Source organism: Urocitellus parryii, chromosome 1, assembly GCF_045843805.1.
Source record: "Urocitellus parryii isolate mUroPar1 chromosome 1, mUroPar1.hap1, whole genome shotgun sequence".
Classification (NCBI taxonomy): domain Eukaryota; kingdom Metazoa; phylum Chordata; class Mammalia; order Rodentia; family Sciuridae; genus Urocitellus; species Urocitellus parryii.
Genome location: NC_135531.1, coordinates 53,676,981 through 53,698,418, shown reverse-complemented (window position 1 = coordinate 53,698,418; position 21,438 = coordinate 53,676,981). Strand labels below are relative to the sequence as shown.

The window sequence follows — 21,438 nt, the reverse complement described above, 5'->3', positions numbered from 1 at the left end:
GACCATTACATTACTCCTCTAGGCTATTCAATCATTTGTTTTCAGCATGGCCCAGGAAGAATTTGTAAGCAATTATTAAATAATTTCTAAGATGATGAAAAAGCAAAATGCTTCAAGATAAAAGAAAATAACATCTCAGAGTTTGCATAATGCATTCTATATTTGTAAAGCAGACCAAGATGGACCAATATAATATTTACAATACAAAGTAAGTTTCATTCTGTCTCTTAAAAATAAATAAATGTTTTCTTTGTTCTTTGGAAGACCTCTAAGAAAAAAGAAAAAGTCACAAAATATCAACTCTTACAAATAGAACTTCTCAAAAAGAAACTGAAAAGATACAACTGGATCTAGTCTATGTATTTTTTTCACCTAAAAAGATCTATCCAATGCACTGAAACACATGAGAGGAAAAATAATGAGTGGGAAGAGAACGCCCTGCCTCTGCTTTCCTGCTCCTGCTTTGGACAGAGACCTTTATCATGGTCTTTACCTGACTGACTACCTGCCTCAGAGACCTGCACCTCACCAACGTCCTACCTATAGACAGGGTGCTCTGATTGGCAGAGCCTATCAGGAGCGATTCTAAACTGAGTAAAAGAGTCTTTGCTCACAAGTGAAGATTTTCTTTTCATGAACAGCCTTCCCAAGGTGGTGGACAGCCCTGATGGGCAGTCTTGGCCAACTCCTCCAAAAGGAAGAGCATTTTTACAGAGAAGAAAATGGAAACCATAGAGCAATATCCCATTTCTGGTGCTGAAATTGAGAAGACAACATGGTCCAGAAAGGATCTGATTGGTGTTTTAAGTATGCATTGCTGTACCTTTGCACTGGGCCTATCCCTCTTCCTTTTCTGACTTCTCTTGTCTTGACTTATCTCTTCTCAATCTCACTGCAATATCTTGTGAGCCAAGCTAAGCAAAAAGGAGGCAGGAGACAGATCTGCTCCGTATGGGAAGCTCTCCTGGTGGATTGTTGTCACTTTTCTGAGAGATATTTAAACTTTTTTTTTTTTTTTGGTAGCCTTGGCACTTACTAAACCCTTTCTCAGAGAGAGTATCATTAAACTTGTATTATATAAGATGAATAATCTGTCCTACATGACTTGGCTACTATAGCATTACTTCTCACCCCTTTACAATCCTGCCTCCTATACCAATAAACAGAAAAGGCTTGATAACGTCAAAGAGTTTTTCTGAACTTGTGGAAGAATTATAATAGTAATGTGAGCTACATCATAACATATATCATATCATGATATGTATTATCTATCTCATATAGAAAATTTCATATCATTTTAATAATATTTTTTAAAAGTAAAAGAATCTTTATCATTTTCTCTGGAATACAAAATGTTTTCCATCTCAGGAAGAACAATAAGGAAAAAGGGCTACGTGGTATATTCATTGGTATAAAAAGTTAGTGGAAAGTGACTATAAATAGGTAGTATGAGAGATGCCTCTGCGGGAAGGAAAGAGGTGTGTAATTTGGTTGTACTGGTGATTACATGAACATATACATGGGCCATATTTTCTTAGACTATTTATAAAAATTAAGTAGTTGGGGGCTGGGATTGTGGCTCAGTGGTAGAGCACTTGCCTAGCATGTGTGAGGCAATGGGTCAATCCCTGGCACCACATAAAAATAAAAACAAATTAAATAAAGGTATTGTGTCCACCTACAAATAAAAAAATGTATTTAAAAAAAGCAGTGGTAAAAACTGGTGAAATCTGAATAAAATCTGTAGTCTGGTTACTTCTATTATGTCAATGCTGTGTTCCTGGTTTTGATAATGAACTCTAGTTACATAAGATGATACCATGGGGAGTGGGGACCAGGTACTGGTTGAAGAGTAGAGGGGACCTCTCAGCATTATTTTTGCAACATATGAGCCTATAGCCAATTTGAAATAGCAAGTGGAAAGATAATGAATTTATTCCATCTTTTACTCTACTTCAGAGAAGTTGATGGCCAATACTTTAGCAATAACACATGTTACCTGTGCAAAATTCAATTTCTTTAATTTGAAAAACTCAGTAGGGATCAGGGTCAGCTTCATTTATCACTCATCACCCTTTAAAACTCAAGTTAAATTCTGCAGAATGTAAGTACCCAAAAGTGAAACTCGAGCAGGTGTTTCAGCTGACTTATAAACACAGATTCCTCAGAATTTGAAAAGCTGTTAAGAGATTTATGGCCCAGCCCTGGGCCACTTGGTCACTAGACAGTCTTATCTTTCTTTGAATAATTTTCTGTACATATGTACTTTTTTCTTCTATGCATCTCTCACCCATCTCATTCCTTTACTTGCTTAAAAAAAAAAAAAAAGACGTTTCTTGTAAGTCCCTGGATTTCTTCCCCAGAAACTGGATGTGGGGCAGCCTGCATTGAGACCAGCAGGTGTGTCAGGGATTCCAGATGGGCCTTCTTATATAGTCTCCTTTTGTGTTCAGGTGAGCTGGGGGTGCACGTGCTGTTTCTGGGCCCATCAGGAACCCCAGCTTTATGCTTGGCCTGCTATTGCCAATGAATCCTGAATATATATCCTAGTCTGAGGATATGGAAGTGTGTTAGGGGTAAGGACAGGAGCAGGTGAGAGATGCAAACACAAATGAAAAAGAATTAGAGCTGAAAGAAAAAGTATGGAAGCCTATTCATTAAGGAAAGTTCTACTATCTCTCTGGGCCTTGGTTTCTTCGTGTATAACATAAGAATATTAACTAGAAAATTCAATTCAATCCTAACATTCTGTTGTTTGTAATACTCAAGTAAATTAAACAAATAATCAAAAAAAGCAGAGAAAATCATTTTTCAGATCAAATAGGCACTTTTCCCCATACTTTGTCTGAGAGAATTCAAATAAAAGGAGCAAGAAGAAGCTTTGGAAATCTACCTGATTTGATTCACAATTAAATTGTACTTATAAAATCATTGTGATTCTATTCTTAGCACAATCTCCTGTCTGCTTCCCAGAGATTTTTCTGACAAGAATTAAGATAGAAATGGTCTGTTGTACTTGGTCCTTCCTTGTGTACCACCCACATTGGAAATTTTAAAAAACTTAAAAACTACTGCAGGCTCCAGAGCTGCCTTGTCAATTACACTGGGGGAAGCATGTTTTCCTGTCTTGATCTGCCCTTGCCCTGTAAGATTTATTGCCTGTGGAGGCCTCGGGATCACCCCAGTTCATATAAACAGGAAACACACATCCAATGAAAGAAGAAAAGAAGAGAAAGTTGAACAAGCTGAGCACTAAAGGTGGAGCACAAAAGGAGAATTAGCATGTTACTAAATTTCCTTCCCCCCATATTATGTGATTTTGGACTTCCAAAGAGGGAAATTGTATATAGCTGATGCCAATCAGTTTCCTTGGAGTCCCAGATCGGAAGTTCAAAAGTCCAAATGAGGTAGAAGTGACCTGTTGTAGACACTAGAAATAAGATTTCAATCTGCCTGGGTCACATCCTTTCATGATGGGTAGGCCCTGCAAATTCTAATCTGCTTTGGAAATGGAATTCTCATCTGGAGAAGCCAAAATACATTTAGGAAGTTGTAAACTGATAAGAATTTAATGGTACAGTAAACTGAAATACTGCTGAAGGATGTATAGCAATGGTGTGGAGAATCGAGTGTAGGCTTCCATAAACAATAATTTCCAAAATCATGAAAACTTGTAATTAAATATATCTCTATCTACAAATATACAGCATTATATTTTACCTTTCTACATATAATGCATAGTTGAAAAGTTGGAGTTATATACTTTTGAGTCTTCTCAAACTTATGTTTGCTTATCTGCTGCTACAAATATATCAAGAGATCATAGATCACACAGGTATTCTAACAGTGCAGTGGTGGCAACAGTGACACAGATGTGGCCCTTTCACTATCTGCATATGCATATTATGTATAGTAGCAGTGCCAATGTACTGCTTTACTATTATAATTTCTTGAATAAGAAATAAGGTGCTCTCCAAAATCTACTTACAGGTTAGAAAATGCTATTTTTTGAAAACTCTGACAAACACAAAGAGGTTTTCATTAATTCAACAAACATCTGCTCAATATTTACAACACTGACTGCCTGGACCAGTTGCTGAATTCAAGTTGCTCACAGATGTGTGGCTGGAGAAAGAACCACCACCAAAAAAAGAACTTGAGCAAGAGATGACCGTTGACAGATAAACGAGTCATCTCAACCACGCTGGAGATTGGGCATTGCTAGGAACATCAGTGCAAACACTGGAATGGAGAAAAATTCGCACCAGCGGTGTTGGGGTTCTATAGATAGATCCCAAGCTAGATGTTATGAGGACAGTGCAGCAGAAACACAATGGGGACATAGGGCAGAGAGCACTGAGGAGAGAGTTAGAAATTGGAGCACAGTAAGAGTGAAACAAGAAATAGAGAAGGAACACCACCTCTGAAATGCTGACAGACACAACAGAGGCTGAAGATCACTGAAGGTCTCAGGGAACTGGAAGGAAAGATCTACAGAAAAAGGAAGACTGACATACAGATTGGAGGTGTTCCCCCCTCCTCTCATTTTGTTTTTCCCCCACAAAGTGTGAGATAGCTATGATTTCACAAGATAAACTATTCTGGAAGGAGGCCCTAGGACTGAGCTGCTGAAGTGGAGGCAAGAGCCATTAGGGGATTAAGAATCTTGGAGGCTAAAGCACTGGAAATGTGGTCCACATGGACAAGGGAGTGATGAGAAAGACCGTGATTCATGTGCATGAGTTGAATCAAGAAATGGATATTCACTTAACAGGGACATCGACCTCAAAGGATGTTTCAGTCAGCTTTTTTTTTTTTTTTTTTTTTTGCTGCTGTGACTAAAAGATCTGACCATAACAATTTCAGAGGAGGAAAAGTTGGTTTAGGAGCTCATGGTTTCAGAGATCTCCTCCCATGGAAGGCCTGCTCCATTCCTCCAGGCTGTAGCAAGGCTGAATATCATGGCTGGATAGTGTGGTGAAGGGAAGCAGCTCACATCATGGTGATCAGAAAGCAGAGGAAGAGAGACTCCACTTGCAAGATAGAAATATATATTACCCCAAAGCCATGCCCCAATTCTCACCTGCTCCAATCATACCCTAATACTTCAGGGAATTAACTCACTGATTGGGTTAAGGTTCTCACAACCAAATCATTTCTCCTGTGAACCTTCTTGCATTGTGTCACCCACCAGCTTTTGCAGAACACCTCATATCCAAACCATAACAATGGATAAACACTTTTACTTAGGAATGACAATGCATTGACCTAGAAGTAGAATTAGGTTTTTTAAGGGGACACAGAAACAGAAACAGATACAAAGTCAAGTTAATTCAGATGCAAATGGAACTCTGATTGGAACATTATTTCAGTGAATGCTGAGGTTTACCCAAAGAAATTTTCTATTATACTCTGCCCAGTTGATGCCCCAGTGGAAAAAGAATGCAAGGAAATATCAAATTTTCATGAGCAAGAGTTTGGAGGACAAATTGAGAGGAATTGCCCTGGTAGGGCTGCCAAAGAAAGGGGAAGGGCATTAAGAGAGAGATGGTTTTCCTAAACACGGTTTGGTTTCCATTGCACTTAGAACTGATTTTGAACAAAATGAACATTCCCCATAGCCCTTACACTTTTTCATCTCTGTGGATACTGTGATTCATGTAACTGTTCGTGTTTATTTTCCTTGGCTGCCAGGAAGCTCAGAAACAAAATTTTGGCCTGTTGCTACCAAACTTTAAAGCATACATTTAAAGAAATAGATATGGCCTGGGCTTCTTCCTACTTTTGTAAACCTACTCCCCCACTTCACTAATTTTTCCTCGATTTTTTTTTCTTATTATGCTTGCTTTTTAAGATATTTTCACTCTGTTTAGAATAAAATTAAGTATTAAAAAACAAACATTTTAGTCCATGATTAATTCAAGCTTTGCACAAAGAATATGATTAAATACCCAGATGCTAGTCAGCTGCAAAAGAACATTTATTACCATAAAACTTTTGAGAACATTAGTGATTCTACAAGCCATATTTGCTGCCAGGTTTTCATATCCTACATATTCTAATATTGATTTTAAATTTGCATAGACATTGCTTGGCTCCAGAATTCCATGTACCTTATTATTAGTATGATGCATAAAGCCAGGCACTTTGAGAGTCACAAGAAGCATTAATAATAAATACACCTGGAAAACAAATATACACTAACACATATGGCCATCCTACACATAGATGAATTTTAAAATATGAGCTTAAGTCCCAAATTACCTAATCCTTTAAAGAAAACCCTTCATTCTGTTGTGTTTCTCTTGCTGTTTTCTACAGGAAAACAGCTTCATGCAGAAGATGGTCTCAATGTTATTTGGAATGTCCACAAGGCTCTGTTGACTTTTGACAAAGGAATGTAAGTTACTACTAGTAATGGCTAGGAACTCTCCTACCAGTCAATCAAGTAACTGCTTAGCTCATTATGTTCCTGGTGAAACCACCCAAAAGGATAAAAATGGAAGAGAGCAATTGAATTTAGACAGTTGTTTTGTTACCTTCCCTGCACTGCTGAAATTTGTTTCACTTGATTACATCTGTTCAGTATGAAAATTAGTCCCATGCGTTTGAAATGCATAGTGTAAAATTTCACATGTACCCTATATACCAAATACGGATTGAAATCATTTGGGTTGGATTATGGCTCCACATGAGATGTCAGAAAAGTATACTCATGGCCAATTGGATAGTTAGGTTAAAAACAGTTCTTAAAAGGAGCTTTGTCCTTCTTTTAAACACTGGACTATAGTAAACCCTCATCCATATCTCAATTGGTCCTACAGTCCTCATGCGTGGCTACCCACTGAAATATTAGAGGGAGATAGGCAGGAAGCAGTTCTAATGAGATGAGAATGAGCAACAAAGGAAATTTTTGATAGAAATATGGACTGACAAGTTTCCCATCCTAAAGCAGAGTCCTCAAGACCACCCACATGGGAAGGAATTTCCCATTTTGAAAGATGGGCCCCTTTGAATCTGAGCATTTATATTAAGTATCTTAAAATAGCATGTGGGGGCTGGGTTATCTAAGCCCAGTCCTCTGTTTTCCCAGGCCGTTATTAAGCAATGCACCCCCTGAAGAAGATTGTTCTGGAGACTTTGTGAACACTTTGCCTGCTTCTGCCCAAAAATCCAACATCTCGTCTCCTTCGGGCATGTGCCTGAGAGCTGCAGTGGTATCAGGGCATAAAACCTCTTACTGCCACTTCAAGGCTGTAAAACTGGAGAGTATTTGGTCCCAGAGAGGTTCTGAGAGTGAGTCAAGTGTAAAGCCTGCACGTATGAAATAAATCCCCAGCTAACATGGAGTTGAAACTGAGAAAGGGGCACCAAGGAGAGGTGCCACAGCCACGCAGAGCAAATGGGAGCCAGCCTGGACATTCCTGGGAGGCTGGCACAGCTCACAGGTGCCTTTTATCTGCCCCCTGTCCTTTTTCTCACTGGACATCAGTTCGTTTTCACATTCAAAACCATTTGGATAAGATATTAGACGCTGTGTGATTCAGACTGTGTTAATTTTGCATCACCTCTTTTCATATACCATGAGATTAAAATTGAAAACTAATTAGCTAAAGATTAAAATTTATTAGCAAGTCGTCTAACTTTCCGTATACACCTGAGAGTATAACATATTTTAGCTCAGTTTTTACATACTACAAATTAAAAACTACGGGAGCTTATTAGTGCTAATAATAATGATAAAAGATGTGCTATCTTTTTAGAAAAGTACCATTTCTTCCGCGTGAACAATTTGTTAAGCAACATGCGTGCATTTGTGTGTTAATCTTTACCATCATTCTGCAAGGAATACATTGCCATTGAATACATTATACAGATGAGAAAGCTAAAAATAAGTAAGTAAAAATTAACTAAATTAACTTAAAGACACAAGACTAATAAGTGAAAAAGCTACCATTTAAATCACCCTATTTAGACTCCAAGATATAAAACCTCCTAATTTATTAATGAAATTGCCAAAAGAAATCAGTGCAAATATTTTTACTTTTATAGCATGTGTAGGGTAGCTCAGTAAAATGGAAACTCCAATTAAATGTCTTTCTACTATCTTTCTACCTTTCCAAAGATGCTTTAATCAACACATGGGTAGTTTGAGGGACTCAAAGTTTTTGACTTACATTTATTAGCCAGAAATTTTCTCCCACACTTTTCACTCATGGCTTGTGGGTTTGTTAATGCCCTCAATTCTAAAGTAATTTTTGAGGAAACAAAATAGTTTTCAATTGTTTCTGCTTTAGAAAGGAATTATATGTTTCATTTAAAGAAGGCAAAGAAATACAAACTTTTTTTTTCTATTTATGGCAAATAACAGAACAAGGCACCAGTAGTTCTCCTATGACTTTGAAAATAAATCATTTACTGAGCCTCGTCAGACAATATGGAGTTATCATGGTTTTTGCAAGTAAATAATCTGTTCTTTATCAGTATGTAACTTTAGATTATATTCACCAAGTATAAAACAAAACAATTGAAATTTAATAATGTGTATCTTTTTTTGCTATAATTAACCAAGCAGATCACTATTGCCCTGTTCAGTCAATTTTACATCAATAACTCTCTCTAGTGGTTTCTTTTTCCCACTTACATATGCCATTGTTCTCCATCGCCCCCAGATTTTATCCTAGCAGTCTTATAAAATTCTATATGACAGTCAAACATTGTTTTTGAAATTTTCTAGAATAAACATCTACCTTTTGAGAATTATCACAGACTGCAGCTTCTCCATTAACAACATCAACCAGAATCTTGACTTTGCTTAAGCCCCAAGTGCTGCAAGTGTTGAAATACCACTGTTGTTCAACTACTATTCGTCTACAACATCACTTTCATTACTCTCTTATATCTCATTCCACCTGCAAAGAAACTGATGCCTATCTTTACTTCATCTTCAATTAGAATGGGGTTCATTGGGATATAAACTGATTTAATCATTGAAGACTTTATAATAAAAGAGAGGAGCACTAAATTCCAGTACATTCAACAACAACAAAAAGAGATGTATTTGAAATAGATTTGTAAAGACTTTCCATCCCTCCCTAAAAGAGCCAGGTTAATGGATCCTGACAAGAAAGGAAACAAGGAAAAGAAGTCCATTTCCCACAGGGAAAGATGATGCCATCTCCACAGCTGAGTTCTCCTCCAAGTTAACAATATGTTGGAGGGCAGAATCTGTACCCTAAGAGAAGTGCATTCATATCTGGCCTAATTTGCTGTGAAGCTTAAGCTTAAGCTAGTTTTCTTATCTCACTTCATCTCCAAAAATGTAAAATAAGGATGATAATAACCATATCTATATACTGAGTTATACTCAGTATAACTCAGTGTATATGCCTAGTTGTTTAGTATTGTGATTTGCATGAAGTAAGCATTTATTAAAAAAAGCAAAATTAGTTTGTTATTTATTTTCATATGAAGCCTTAGTGCTAAACCTAGTAAATTGGAGGCATTTATTGAGAAAACTAATGGTAAGACTCTACTGAGGTCCTCAGACACATATTTACATTTTATGTAAACAGGCAATTTTATTATTCCCTGTCTGCCACATCTTCTCTGATTCTGTCAATTTGTTTTCATTAGCTGTATTCATGGTACAAATTTTCATAATCATCCTAATATGCCCAAACAAATTATGATGATCTGAAAAAATATATTTTCCAAGGTCTCTGCTTAAATGAAAAATTTCAAGTCCTACCATTTGAGCTAAACATGATCAGTAAAATTGCCTTTTCCATTTGTTAAAATGTGAGCAGAGAATAAATTCATAATTTGAATTTGAAATGGTTCCTCGCACGGATATTAGCAATGTCCTACAGAGGATGTAACAGAAAGCAACATGTGGCAATGTTAAATATTTAGGGATTTTCTGACAAGTGGGTCAAGAATTGCTTAAGTCAATAAGAACAATCATGTCCAAAGCAGTTTCACTCATCCTGCCCCACACTTATTCACCCTTCATTGATGATTTGTACGTACTCACAGAGTTCATAAATCCAGCCTCTCCTTTTCTGTTTGTTTGTTTTGCTGTACTAGGGATGGAATCCAGGACCTCATGCAGGCTAGGCAGGCACTCCACCACTGAGCTATATCCCCAGCCCACCCAGCCGTTTTTTATTTATGATATGTAAGATTTTGAAAGTTGTAAACACTCTAGAGAAAAAATTATTCTGGGTGGTCTTAGTAAGGGCAAAAGGGAGATAATTAGAAATGACATAGCAAAAGGGGAAAAAAAAAAAACACTGACTTTTATCTAAGAAAGAAAAACAACTTTCAAACCATACCAAGAGTTAACGTGATCTTATCCAAAGGAAAGTGAAAGACACCAATGATGCACAATAATTTAATAAGGGAAAATGAGGAATTTTGACTCATCAAGCATTGTTAATACAATTTTTAGTTGAAAGCAAGAACCTCAAAAATATGACATGTTTACCTTATTTTGAGTGTGAACTAAACAGAATAACCAAAAGAGAATATTATGCTTCAGACCATGACTTCCACATCACACTTGGAAAACTCAGAAAAAGCCAGCCAGTGAACCAGTACAAAGGCTCGCAAGAATCTCAACTTTTCCCCGTCCCATTCTCTGGCACAGGACAGTGGACATCTCAGCCAAATGACCAGGAAACCGGGGAGATCTTTTTTTTTTTTTTTTTTTACTATAACTCATATTTTGGATACAAAAATCATGAATCATCCCTAAACTGGCAACAGAAGTAAGGAGAGTTGGGAGAGTCACAAGGAGAAATGTGCAGCCAGCAAGGAAGCCTCAAAGAAGAGGGAGTGGAGAGGACTGAAGGAAGGCTAGAGGAGAGTCACAGAGGGTCAGGAAGGGGAAGCCAGAACAGACTGAAGGTAAAAAGCATGAGGAATGATGGGCAAGGGCTCCTCCAGGGAGGACAAAGTGGGCTCTTGTTGGAAAGAGAAAGTTGTATGTTCCATCCAAAATGACTGATGTCTGATAGTAGGTCACCTTTTCTACTGCTTCTTTCACCTCCCCATGTGAAAGTCATTTGGTGCTGAAGGGAAAGATGGTAGAATTAGAGTCGGTGACTTTAATTCATAGTGCTTTTAGTTGTGAATACACATGCACACATAATTAAAACTCTGCAAAAGAGGAACAAGGAGGATTAGGAGATGGGAACAGGGAGTGTGTGAGGAGAAACACCAAGGAAGAGGAGAATGGTTTGAACCTGTAGGAACAGTAAGAAGAAGAGAAGAACAGACTTCAGAGATATAAGGGGGAGGGGACAGGATGGCCTGCTGGGCTTGAGGATCTTGGGACATTTCCAGACATGAAACATATGGATAAGGAAATAAACAATACCAATTCCTATGGCTAAAATGAAAGAGTTCCCCATTTCCTGTGGAAAGTTGGAGCCTATTTAAAACATTGGCGGTGATTATGTTTGGTTTTCTTTGCAAATGCTCTGCTATAAAATGCTGATACTAAATAATCTCAAGGTTTTAATTTGCAGTCTCAGTTAAGTTCCAGAAGAGCTTCCCACTTTAATTTTAGAATTCTAAGTTCTGAAAGTTGAGATCTTGAAGGTGAACTAGGCCAGCCCTTATCTGATCCATAGAAACCATCTCTCTTGAGGATCCAACATTTCCCGTGGGAATCGGTTAAGCAATGTGGTCTGTTTCATGTATTTCCAGTGGGATGATATTTTGAATGAATGGCCAAGGTCTGGGATTGAGAAAAGTGCATTTCATATTCCAGGTCTCTAGGCACTTTAATGAGCAATCACATGAAATCCTGGAACTCCCTTGACACTAATAATGATCCTTAACATTTAGAAAGCAACTGAGAATGTGCCAAAGATGTTCATCCATGTTCTCATATGATTCTCACTGTAGACATAGGAAGTATTTTACCTCCTCCTTTGCAAATTAAAATACTAGCCACATTCAGAGAGTGTATGGAGCTTGCTTAAATTCACACAATAGATAATTCTTTCAACTTCAGCCCACTTCTGCAAATATACAAAAACAATTACTAAAGTAACTTTTACTTGAAATCCTTAAATTATACAGCACTAAAGAAATTTCCAAGACAATGCATAATTAAGAATATGATAATACAAACATGCATTGGTAATTAATCTGTTTAAAAATGTTTTGCTTTTCTCAGCTTGTATATGTAAGAACTCAAGTGTAACTTGAAAATCTGTATATACCATGAATCTGTTGTATCTTATTTATTACTGCACCACAAAAATGCTATTCTAAATCATTATGTTAAGAAAATTTCAGCAAAAAGTTTCTGCAAAATTCAAGATATTTTGTATATGAGAAAGGCATTAGTGTTCTAAAAACATGTTTCATAAGTCTAACCTTTGGATTCCTTAATAGAAAGACCACAGTACCAAAATGGTGTAATAGTTAAACACCTGATGCTGAGCAACTTAATATCTGTGCCTACATTTTTACATCTGTAAAATAGTGGTTAAAATATTGTTGGCCTGTTGTGATATGAAAATTCAATGAGTTAATATCCTTAAGGTATTTAGAACCATGCTGATACATAGTGAGTCTTATATGCATGGGCTGTTTTTGTCTGCTAAACGTTGCATATGAAGTACATAGTTTTTAGTCAATCATCAAAATAACCTGAAATAAAAGTATGGTTATACCTCTAGAAAGAATAGAAAAAGTCTCAAAGAAGTCCAGCAATTATCCCAACATCACACAGTTAACCAATGGCACAGTCTAGCTTCATCCTCATCTCCCTGGGGCTAATTGTCCTCATATTTTCATGTGGAGAGCATGGTGGAGTACAGGTAACGATGGCTGCTGGGTGTCATCCTTATACATATGTACTCATATCTCAGGCCTCAATTCTGTAAACCTCTCATTATTCATCTAAAAGCTACACTTTTTTTAAAAAAAAATGAACTCATTAAATAAATTAGTATCTGACAAAAGTTAGAAGGCATCCTGCAAAGGAATGGGATTTTAGAAAGTATAAAGGCTTTTCATAGAAAGTGTCTCATTTCATTTTCACAGCAAATGGCTGCTGCCTGTATTTACAGTGGGAAAGACAGGTTCAGAGATGTCAGACCATTCTGAAACTGCTAGGCCACATGGTTTAGAGACCATCCTGATTCTGAATGTGCATCTTTCCTCTTCACATTTCTATCTTGCAAATTTATACTGCCTTTACATATTTTTTCCACTTTTCCCTGAGAAAATTAATGTGATGTTGCTAACCAGATGTGTCCCTGCTGAGCTACTCACCAACATACATCCTTGTGTCTCTGCCTCCAGATATTCTCATTATGAACAGGACTCACACTACCCAACCCACCAGAACCACTTTCACTCTATGACAAAAGCTCCCTGAAGCAAGTTTCTTTCTTTAAGTGGCTTCTCTAGTGAGTATTAATGGAATAGTTTTAGAGGAAAGTAGTGAAATATTATTGAAAATATTTTTCATTAAACTTCTTTTATGTTATCTAAAAGTTACATTTCATCCTCTATCATTACTAGCAAATTAGATATAAGAAAGAAAGCACACCTATAATCCCAGAAGCATTGGAGGCTGAGAGGAAAATCACAAGTTCAAAGCCAGCCTCAGCAACTGTGAGGCACTAAGTAACTCAGTGGGACCCTGTCTCTAAATAACATTCAAAATAGGGCTGCAGTTATGGCTCAGTGGTTGAGTATTGCTGAGTTCAATCCCCTGTAGCAAAAAAAAAAAAAAAAGGAAAAGAAAAGAAAGAAAGAAGAAAATAGTCTTTTCTAATTTTACTTCTACTAATAAAATATACTTTGAATGACTTTAAATATGGTCATGTTTAATCCTATGTCCAATCCATACTAGAGGAAAAGTTAGCATATTTAGTGTTTTTCAAGTTTCTTGTATATAAATTATAGAAATTTTCAAGAACATCAGTGTGAAATTAGGATATTTTAGTATTTATCCAGTAAAAGGATATCCCGGCCATGTTTTCCTCAATGGCTTACCATATCCTAAGAAAAAGACCAGAAGGAACTTCTCTGCAATGTTACTTTACAAAATTTCAAAAGTACCTTCTTCAAACTGCAATTTGGCAGAAAAAAAATCATCAATTTCAGTTCACTTGGGACCTATAAATCTAGAAATCAGGAGAAAAAGCTTTGCATCCACTGATTTGAATTGGGTGATGCAACTGAACAGTTAGTTTCACAGGAATATTTCAGAGTTGCAGTTCTAAGTAGAAAATAAAAATAAATAGGATGTCACGGTATTTATCATGTCTCTGAGAACTTTAGGCAAGTTAGATGTCATATCCTCTGGTGAATAGATGTCCATTTAGGAGCTTATCTCGGCATCTCCAAAGAACAAAGCAATTCCAGGACTAACTTCAAAGAGAATCACTTAAGCAGGGTTTACAAAGCATTATACCACAAACACTTCAAATACTAGGTATCTTAAATCAATTTTGCCAATATCATTTGCTAGGCAAAGAAAGTAAAAGTAATCCAATTTTTTCAGGTCCATTATTCCTCCTTTTACAAACTGGAGAAAATTATGTTATTATCTGTGGTGCTGACTATTGAGATTGGAACCCTTACTTTTCAGTAAGCTTTAAATCAAATGTATTTAATGTGGGCCAAAATGGGAGTCCAAGACGAGGGAGGGTTCTCTCAAACTGATTCAGTTTGAGTTACTTGCTTTAGTGTTTAATCAATGACCTTGTGACATGTTTTGAAAATAACAATGTTTCTAACTCCCTTAGCAATGTCAAATCCAAGACTTCTTCCTGCCTGCAGCCAAGGTTGAGTTGAAACTCCAGTTCCATGGATAATAAGGAAGCAAAATTTCTGTTACAGGGGCTAAAAAACTTACTTCCACCCCAGTGACTAACTGTGTCATGAAACAAAGAAACAAAATATAAGAAAGTGGAATGGGAACAGGGCAGAGCCTAAGCAACCGGGCAGGGCAAACTTGTCCCAGGCACAATTCACAGCAGTTTATCTGAAACCATTCTTGCAACTCTCTTTACATTCCCCTATAATAAGAGCTCAGGAGTAACTAGATTTAAAAGAAGAGGCCCTGCAGAGGTACCTCAGCAGTGGCCTGAAAATAAAGAAAAGAGAAAGGATAATGCTATTTGTGAAAAAAATAATTACCCAAAGCATTTGCTTTTGTATTCTATGAAAGGATTTTAATGTCATTTTCTCAAAAGCATGGCTAATCCATTTCAAACCTGAAAGAATATACTTTATATCAGAGAAAGACAAAGTACTTGCTAAATTACAAATGCCCCTTGGAAATATCAGCTTCTTCTAGCTGGTTGCACACTTTTCCTTCCATCCGCCATATTGGATTGTGTTAATGGCAGAAGGAAATGGATTACTAAAGGGGTAACCAAAAGTTCTTATTATTTTGGACTGCTCAAAGTTCAAAAACATTATACCCATACAACTATATCAAATCAAAGCAAAATCTTTAAATTTGAAATGCAATTGGATAAAATAAGCAACTAACTCCCAAGCTGTTGAAAGTATTTACACATGATATAAAATCTCAAAGTTTCTATCTCCTCTCTCATCCTCCTTTCCTTCAAGCACTATTGTTTCAGATTAAAATACAATAACATTTGGCATTCGTTTTTTTTTTCTTTTTCATTTTTATTAGCTGTATTCTGGCATTATACTTTCTCTTCTATTTTAATCACAAATGAGAGGATTTATATAATAGCTTAAATAGATAACAGATTGGTCTGGAAATGTAACTACTCTTTATGACATTGCACTGATGGAGAAATATATTGGTGCTACACATAATTCAATTTCAAAATAATTTCCAAACAGAAGTCACAGAAAAGACGCAAAAGACTGACAAAGAATCTGACAGAGTATACTACTTATTAAGGAATAACAAAAATATGGAACTCCCAAATGAGCTTGCTCTTTCATTTCTGGCCATCAAAACCCAACATAGTGGTGAACAACACAGCCTTTGGAAGCAAATGACCCAAGACCAAAACTTAGCTCTGCAACACAGCAGCTGAGAAACTTGAACAAATCATCTGTTCTTTCAGTGCTTATACTTCTTCATCTCTAAAATAAAGATGATTATATTAACTGTATCGTAGAGGTGCTATGATAATTTAATGAGATAATTTACATGAACCTCACAGGACAAATTCTGGCACATGGTAAACCCTCAATAAATGCTAGGGATTATGTTTATGGTCATGCTCATGATTTTGTTAATCAGACTCCAGTTCCTCTTCTTCTTTTGTGTACCTCTTAAGAAAACTCACATGGATATGTGTACATCAGGGATTTCAAAATAGATTTGATGATACTAAGGGGAGGAATGTATAAGTTAGAAGGCAGGAAGGTCTAAAAGAAGCTACTGCTATTGTCCAGGTTAGTAGGGTCAAGAATTAACCAGCAGCTATGGGAATGAAGATGTATAGACAGGGCCAAAAGATATGACACACTCTAAAGATCAACATGGGAGCCTTATCCCCTTCCTAACACTGCGACCACTGCTGATAAAGCACAGAAGCCAATTAGCAATAGGAAAACCAGCACTGTCAAGTGGCCACCTCTACCATGTTCCCAAACCCTGCCTATTTTCTAGAATCTTCAGCACTCAGTTGTCAAAAGAAGTTGGAGTGTATGATCCCTAAGGTCTCTTGCAGTTCTTAAGGAATGTTATTTTTGTCAGGGTAAAATCAGTATTTGCAAAGCATTTTCCCTAATAAACATTTAAAGATGCTAGAGGCAGGATATTCCTTCATAAAGAAAACAACCTGAGCAAATAGGGTGAGACATTACCTCATTAAAATGGGAGGTGAGAATATATGTATGATTTTATCTTTTTGAACTGTGTTCATGTGTCAAATATCTGATAACTCAATCAGCAACTAAGAATGGCAAATGCAATTCATAATGGAATGAAGCTAACATATACAAAAGATGAATAAAAGTACACCAGTGAGTCTGTCGCAACTCCGGTTTTAATTTCTTGTTGTAAGCTTTCACCTGAGGAATTGACTGAAGAGCAGCTAAGGTGGGGAAGTATAAAGTGTGGAAGGTGATTTGCATTGTGGTCCATGGAATGGAATCTTAGCCAAATGGAACAAAAGGAGCTGGTTCACTGAGCTGTATGATTTCTTCCAAAATGAACTTCTTAGCCAAGCATGGTGACACACACCTGTAATCCCAGCAACTTTGGAGGCTGAGGCAGGAGGAGTTCAAGTCTAAGGCTAGCCTCAGTAACCTAGCAAGGTTCTAAGAAACATAGTGAGACCCTGTCTCAAAACAAAAAAAAAAAAAATAAAAAGGGCTGTGGTAGTGGCTGAATTTTAATCAGCCCTGGTTTCAATTCACAATACCTAAAAAAAAATAAAAATAAAAATAAAAAATAAAAATAATAATAATTAAAACACACTTCTTCACACTCAGGTTCTAAAATTTCCCAAGTTTTGTGTCCAGGTAAGGAAGGACTCATTATATTTATGACTTCTGTATAAAGGTCATCTCCTGGGAACTCTTTGGGCAGAGTTAGATGTGTACCCTCTGTGCTCATCTGCTTAATAACAGCATATAAACCATACTATAGGGTGCTTGTGAGATGTCAATTATGTGCTAACAGAAAACTATTCAGGACTCTTAATTAAACATAAGGCTTGGAGAGTAAACTGCTCTAGCGCCTGTTTCTTTCCTCCTGTGCTCCAGGATTAAGTGATTGAAGTGCTCTATCACTTTATCTAATGAACATAAATACACTGTGATGATTTTCTTTTCTTTTTCCCCCAGAATAATTTGCTTTCTCCAGAGTCTATTTTATGAATTTTTAAACCTCAGATGGATATCAAAGTTATTTGGAAAAAATTTTTTACACATACATAAAGTTATATGTCTCCATACCTGACCCAATGGATCAGCATCTCCTCCTCTGAGGTCCAGGTATCTGTTGCTGAGCTGGAAATCGAAACTACTTCTAAATAGGCAATTTTCTATACCTTGAGACTTTACTATGGAGCTCCAAGTTCTGAGCCCTTCCAGCTAGGTTTATTTCTAAATCTCTACTTACAGACATCAGAAAAAAAAAAAAAAAACATTTGATTAGGAAAGAGATGACTCTATGTGGCAGAAAAGCATTAGACAGCAGGCTGAGGCCTCAGGTGCCTGGAGCGGAAACTGAGAAACAGAGTCCAGAGCGCCTCCGTGGCACCTGACTCCTGTCTAGATTCTGCACAGATGTTCAAGTCCTGACTATCAGAGAGGTAGTAGTCAGCTGGTGGCAAGCATATATACAGAGTAATATTTGGATTTCCAACCTCATGCTTGGTATTTACCAGCTAAGTAACTTTGAGCAAGCTATTTATCCTCTCTATATTTCCTTCTAAGTTTTTATGAGAAATAAATAAGGTAAAATAAAAAATATTTTTGGGCCAGTGCCTGGAATGCAGAGAATGCTCACGAAATATCAACCTCTACTATCATCATTTCCCACTATTGTATTTCCTGGATTGAGGCCTAACTGCAGGAAACCCCTTCATTCAAATATGCTGACCAACTTGTGGTCAAGCTCCAGGCATCCTTCTGCTCCATGGTCTGTATGTTCTGTGCTTTCAGTAGGTGCCTATCAGCAGCAGTCCAACTAACTAAAGAAGTCCCAAAAGGTCAAAAAGCCATCAAAACAAGTGCACCAGTATCTTCCTTTCACCATGTTAGGTTAGAAGAGTCACAGTCTGCTTGGGTTATGTCTGTATAATACATCCCCCAGCACCAAGACTCCTCTAAATAGTTCCATTAAAAGCCCATGGAAATGCAATAACTGCACATAACACTTCTGTTTCCATTCATGGCTAATCCTTTTATATAGGTACTAGAAAAGGAATTCATTAGAAACATATGAGGATGCTACCTCACAACATGCAGGGGGAGGGAGTAGTAGAGGTTTGTGTGATTGGGACAGGGTGGAATGGGGGAAAGGAGGTAGGATGGGAATGGTAAAGATAGTAGAATGGATTGAGCATAACTTTCCCAGGATGACATCACTGGTGAGGGTACCACGTCCTTGTCATCATAGAGCGGCTCAAACAGGCAGATCTTTACATTTCTGAGTTTTTGGAGCAAATGAAAGTAAGCAGAGAGATGGACAGGGAGACACTTATAGATGGGGCCAGAGCATCTCTCCATTCAAAAGTTGCTGCTGAACTTGGCAGATGTCCTAACAGAAGTTGTAGTGCATTCCATTTTGACCATTGGGAAAAAAAAAGATGAGACTATTGACCTATTCATGGTTGAGATCATGGATATAAAATATAAATATGAAACTGATACAAGCTTAATCATAGGGCTGGTTTAGGACCAGGGGGCCTGCCACACTGACATAAAGAAGAGAGTTGAGAATGCATACATTCTCACATGCAATGTGTCACTGGAGTTTGAAAAAAAAAAAAAGAAGGGAATTTTGGCTTTTCTTTTTCTTTTTCTTTCTTTCTTTTTACAAGAGTACAGAAGAGAGAGAGAGAAACTAGTAAAAGCTGAAAGAAAATTTATTGAAAATAGAGTAAAAAAATAGTAGAAGTGAAAAAGAAAGTCTGTGATGACTCAGATAAAGGCGTTGTTGTTATTAACCAAAAGGGAACTGACCCATTTTCTTTGGTTGCTCTTGCAAAAAAGGCATAGTAGCTCTGTGCAGAGCTAAATGGAGAAATATGGAAGGGCTGACTCTTGCTTGCAGTGGGGTAGTTTTGAATTCTCTTAATGACCTAAATCCTAACTGCTTGGGACATGCAGAACTTGTCTATGAGCATACTTTGGGAGTAGAGAAGTTCACCTTTATTGAGAAATGTAACAATTCCTGTTCTGTCACTTTATTAGTCAAAGGACCAAATAAGCACACACTCAAATCAAAGGTGCAATATGAGATGGCTTGAGGGTGGTCAAAAATGCTATCAATGGTGTTAGGAGCCACAGCAAAAATATTGATACAGGCACCTTTGGATTTTATTGACTGCCAGCCAGCAATTCACATTCATATGGTAATTGGACTCATGCTGTCTAGCTGGGCCCATTTTCAGGACTCAGGTTACTCATGTCACTCTTGTAATGGGAGAGTTCCCATTGGTTGGGAAAGGATGGTAGGAGGGTGTTCCGGGGGAAGAGGAAACCCCCCCGGCTCAGGTAGAACACACACGTGGCGGACCCACTTGTTAGGGGACGCACACGGCCTCTCTCTAAATAAAACTTTGTCTCAGTTTGACTGGCTTGTGTTTTTGTGCCCAACCGGGTTGCAAGATTGCAAGCCCGTGTGCACTGACAGCTCAGCAGGGGATCGCTCAGCAGGGGTGCCGCAGGCAGTGCTCGGCAGCAGGAACGGGACTCAGCCGGCCCGGGGCCGGGCAGTTTGCGGCATTTTGGTGGCCCTGTACTGGGAACGCCCAAAACTTAAAGGTGAGTAATATCACTCGCCCCTAAGGAAAGGCGACAGAATGGGTATTTCTGTTTTGATTTATTCTGCTCTTATTTCAGGCTCTCTAGCCTTACAATTTTTCCAGACGAGTTGGGATAAATGGCTGACTCAAGGTTTGAAGTTATTCGGCCCTGAGAGAGAGAAAATTGACATAATCATTTTCCTCCTCTCCGTTTCTGTTTCATTCTGTTTTGGCTTTCTTCTATCCTATCTTATTGGGTTACGTTACCTTTATAGTAGATTAGAATCTAGTAAAAAACAAACCGAAAAACTGTTAAGTAAATTGTTAGAGGTCCAAGCCATGGCAGAAAACATATTAGGTCAAGCAAAACAAAAGGTCTCTCAAGCTAGTCAGATAGAAGAAAATTTGAACAAGGCAAGCTCAGGGAAAAAACGGTCGTCAGATAGGGAGGCTGCTACTAACTCCGTTCCACCACCAGAGGGCATAGTTCAACCAACAGCTTTACCTGCCTCCATAGATGATGAACGGAATCCTGAGGCGGGACCCCAAAAACTAGCATGCCCTGTAGTTGAGCAGGGAGAAGAAAAAGAACGAGTTTACCGTGCCTTAGATTTCAAAATAATAAAGCAATTAAAGGAAGCTGTAGCAGCCTACGGCCCGGCCGCTCCCTTCACAGTCAGTATGGTCGAATCTATTACCGGCTGGAACTTAACACCAGCAGATTGGGCTAACGTGTGTAATTCTGTGCTAAATAGAGGACAGTATTTATTATGGAAAATTGCCAATGAGGAATTTTGCAAGGAGACAGCTAGGCGAAATGCAGAAGCAGGTTACCCTGAACGAGACCTGAAGATGTTACTGGGAAAAGAGGAGTTTCAAGAACAGATGCAACAGCTCAGATATGATCCTGGCGTATACGCTCAGGTCGCTATAAATGCAATTAAGGCATGGAAAACTTTAAAGGGACAAGGGGATTTTCAAGGTCAAC

The 21,438-nt window shown here is 37.7% G+C and overlaps 1 pseudogene; it reads left to right on the top strand.

The window, feature by feature from the left end:
- Positions 1-20,029, top strand: part of LOC113184237 (T-complex protein 1 subunit zeta-like) — a 57,091-nt pseudogene extending 37,062 nt beyond the window's left edge.
- Positions 20,030-21,438: the final 1,409 nt, after the last annotated feature.